General features: G+C 33.3%; 1 protein-coding gene across 5 annotated transcripts in view; it reads right to left on the bottom strand.

Annotated features, from left to right (window-relative positions):
* Nucleotides 1-2,679: 2,679 nt before the first annotated feature.
* Nucleotides 2,680-4,262, bottom strand: part of ATP8B (ATPase phospholipid transporting 8B) — a 60,356-nt gene continuing 58,773 nt past the window's right edge. For all 5 annotated transcript variants that reach the window (XM_070126377.1, XM_070126378.1, XM_070126379.1 and 2 more), the window contains one exon: nt 2,680-4,262. This exon is cut by the window's right edge and continues 3,621 nt beyond it. The gene's annotated coding sequence lies outside the window, so the exon portion shown is untranslated.

Genomic DNA, 4,262 nt, shown 5'->3' with positions numbered 1-4,262 from the left:
AAGCATGATGGATCTTATTATCCTTTTCAGTACCTTGGGTACATCATCCACAATCCTAGTTTATTATGTATATATCATATTGGATTGATTCTGTGGATGTGAGTACAGCAAGTTGGTTATTCCTTTCTTGTAATATAAAGTAATAAGGCGGAAGAACCTACTATACTCCAATAACAAATCAAGACATCTGTGTATATAGTTTCGGCTACGGCATTGTAGCTTGGTGTGCAGGTTCTAGAACCTGCATAGGCTCTACAGAGATGTATACGGATGTTATGAGTGTCACATAGCTTCCTGTCGCTACTGATTAGCAGCAAGGGGCCGATTCTCCTGTCTCACCTTCGTACTCAAAAGAAAATATAAGTAAAGCTTGGTTGTTATAACACTAAAAGCTGCTACCGTGTCTAACAGAATAATCTACCAACTCACCGCCATTGTTAGATGCAAATAAGAATGACAATCTTAGAAATGATCTCGTTTCTCATTCTTCAAAGCGAGAATTTTTTGTCGAAATAAGGAATGTCGGCGCCATTCTCTTCCGAATCACAGCTTCCGCAGAATCCCAAAAGTAGAAAGGAAAGAAGAAGAAAAATAGAGATGATATTATGGGTAGGGACGGGGGGGGGGGGTACATTTAAGGACAAAACTTTGAATGACTTTAGTTTGACCAAGTTGAGAGAAATTTGTTTTACAGCTGCGAAATTGAGCTACTAAATCATTGACGTAGCTGGTTTCAGAATGCAAATAGACAGTTGTTCATTCATCAGCTTCCCGTTTCAATGTTTGTAAATTAGTGGGATGCTTTTAATATCAATTAATATATATGTAAAATAAGAATGACTATGAAAGTTCTCAAATTAAAATACCTTAACGACATAATTATCATTTTATGATTATTACTTTCGTATTTCTTTCCCTATTGTGTCTTGCCTATCTCTGCCTGTCTTTATCGCTATCGATCCTTTGCTTATCCATTGCAATCTGTGATTACAGATCCTCACGAGTGCTTCCTTTCTATATTTTGAACTTAAAAAGCAGATGGAAATCGAAGCAGATTGTCAGCTTATTATTGCCATGAATATTATGGTTATTACCATAGTGATAAGAACTGTAGAATGAGCATGGCAGTATAAATGAGCAGACTGCTTCACAAGGCGTTTGTTCCGTGGAAATCATCAGATTATTTAGCAAAGAACACCTATTTACAGGAGCAGCTCTGAATTTTCGTGGAATTGCAAATGAATATAGATATTTTTTTCATTTAAATGACACGAATAGTGACCATTCACAATACATGTATTTCAAATCATAGCACGCTAGACAACATGCGTGAGCTGAAATCTGAAAAAAGTGTAGGTCCCCTTCAGCTTCTTCAAATTAACTTTATTTTTTATAAAGCTATTATTTATTTTATTTCCCTATATTTCGAAACAATCATTTAGTGTTGCTACTAGTACTTTGCCTTGTATTTGAGAAACCATCTATAATTACAGGTGTTGCTTTTGTTTTCATCTTTACCATCATCATTGCCATTGCTCTTACTCGTACTATTTCTAATGCGATGCCACGGTGTTCGGTGATCGGATGAAAAAGTCGATACAATACCAATACCAAATGAAAATCAGATTCTACTACCAGATGACTAAAAAAGACAAATTAACATGTTTAAACGCTGTAGAAGCTTGTGAACGTCTTACGTAATTAACTAAATTCGAAAGAACTTTTGAGGTTATAAATCATCGCGAAATGCATCTAAAGCGAATGAGTTTCACATCAAGGTTTTGCTAGACATGATCACCATGACGGGATCACCAAAAGCGTGCAGCATAGTCATGTTATTTATACTGTTATACTGACTGATAGAGAAAACAAAGACGCAATAAACATTTTTATGCTGATCTTCGACAAATTGGAGGAAATTTATTGGTGGGCAAATAGAACTGAGACCTCAACGAACAGCAGTTTTCCTTAGTTCTTGGTCACCCCTTAACCCCCACCCCCACCCCCTGAGCAAGTCATTACTGAATATAAAGAATTTCCGATGTGTTGGACATATAAAAAGGCACTGAGTGGTGAAATAATGGCTATATAAGACAATGCCGACTATGTAACCATGATACCCCTACAAGAGCTCCCGGGGTGTTGTATTTTATAAGATACTTTACAATGTGTGACGTCATTACATGGCGCTTATTTTTGTTTCGAGTATGGGCTTCGGAGCCCTTGCGACATTGTTGTGGATCCGATGTGAGATACAACATTGTATACTGTTCTGAGTATCCGGCCCCTGAGCTGTGAAGCTAAAAGTGGCGTTACCTTTCTATTTCGACTTTACTAAAATGTTGGGTAAAAATAATTTGCCATTCAACAGATTTTAGAGTGCTGTTGGTTTTAAATGGCTTAAAAGTTACTGAAATATTCTTGTATTGAATGTGTCCATGTATTATGAGGGATACATTTCGTGCAATTTGAAATCTGTTGGAAATGCCTTAGGAATCGGATGCTTCAGCCATATTCTTTTCTGAAAGTCAACAATGTATTCTAGTTCGAATGTATTTGGAAGAATGTATGAAAGACTACAATATATATCAATTTTATTTAATTTGTATATTTCTTGACAATCACACGTGCTTGAAAGAAAAAAATATATAAAATATAGAAGGAAAACAACAGAAAGGCTTTGTCATCGGTGTACAGTTTATTTAACCACCACCTACATTTTCAAAATTTATTAACAAATTTCTTCATTGCCTACATCAGAAAAAATAAACTATCTGTGTTTCTTTACATCATTTCACTACAAACATACGGTTGTCTATTCTGTCACACTTATAATGTTGGCATATATTTTCCTTATGATATTTATTTTCTTTTATATTTAAGTGTTTTGATGCAATTGTGATGTTTCCCTTTCAAAGGCAGCTTGCAATATTTGTAATTCACAAAAGCTATTCTGAATGAAAGAAATTAAAGATCTTCAACATCGATAACAATGCCATCACAACATCATTAATTATCAACCATGTGCATAAAAACCTACCATTTGCAATGCAATCTTTCGTGTTCTTTGTTCATTAAAATATCACATTGGTTCCATAACCATATTATATACAACAAAATCCTTTTTTCTGGATATATGAAAATACATTGATAATTTAAAAATCTGAAACACCAACAAAGTCTGTTTCACCATGTTTCAAGAATACCCTTTCCTTCCTAGAAAAAAAGAGAAATAAAAAGAGAAAAACACATATATAGGAAACAATGCTATGAAGAAAATAGCATTAGTGTCTACAAATCAACATGAAAACTTTTATTCATTCTATACAGGGCTAACAGATACTTCTTATCTAGCTACAAAACACAATAAAAGGCACATTATATCTGAAACCTAGATGGAGCATATATCAGTGCATGTAACCTTATATTCTCATAAACTTGCCAATACTTTGCAAATCATGTATCACAAATACTAACAGAACATATTCAATAAATATCAATAGATATCATTAACTATCAACAGTGCTCTGACCTATAATTTCTCACTGCAACAGTAATAATTACATCTTAGGTATAGAAAAATATGTCTCATGTACAACCTAAGCAGTCTTTCCAAAGCTTTCAATTGTAGAATTCTATGAATAGACAAGAAAATCATGTTGAATCATAAAACACATTTTGTGCATATTCTTACACAGTACACATTGGCACATGTTCATATACATTAAATGATCATGGAGAAATACCCATCAACAAATAAACATGTATGATAATGATGAAAATATTAAAAAAAAAACTTCCAGTTTACTTACTGATCTAATTCATGAATAAATGCATGTGAATATGGTTTCCATTCCATTGCATCCCTTAGTTACAAATAGAACAAAAATACATAAGTAAATTACAAAATGGGAATATAACCAAATGTATTTATATAATTATGAAAAAAAATTAAAGACTACTTTCTATGAGGCGAATATTCTAGAACTATAAATACTTAAGTTTCAAAATATAATCATACACATTGTAATAAAGAAGCAAAATATTCACAATGAATTCTAGAGGGTTGTATTATACATAAACTGTAATGTGTCCCTAGTACCACCGAGATGTTTTTTTTCAGTATCGAAATAAATGTAATAACTTTAGATAACATATCTTTCTTTCTCTGTTATATTCTTGTACATATATTCCCATCTGAGTGTATGTGTATATGTAAGGAGAGAAAAAGGGAGAGAGAAAGAAGGGGGATGGAAGAGTGG

Source organism: Penaeus vannamei, chromosome 10 (assembly GCF_042767895.1).
Source record: "Penaeus vannamei isolate JL-2024 chromosome 10, ASM4276789v1, whole genome shotgun sequence".
Lineage (NCBI taxonomy): Eukaryota > Metazoa > Arthropoda > Malacostraca > Decapoda > Penaeidae > Penaeus > Penaeus vannamei.
This window is presented reverse-complemented; position numbering and strand designations above follow the sequence as displayed.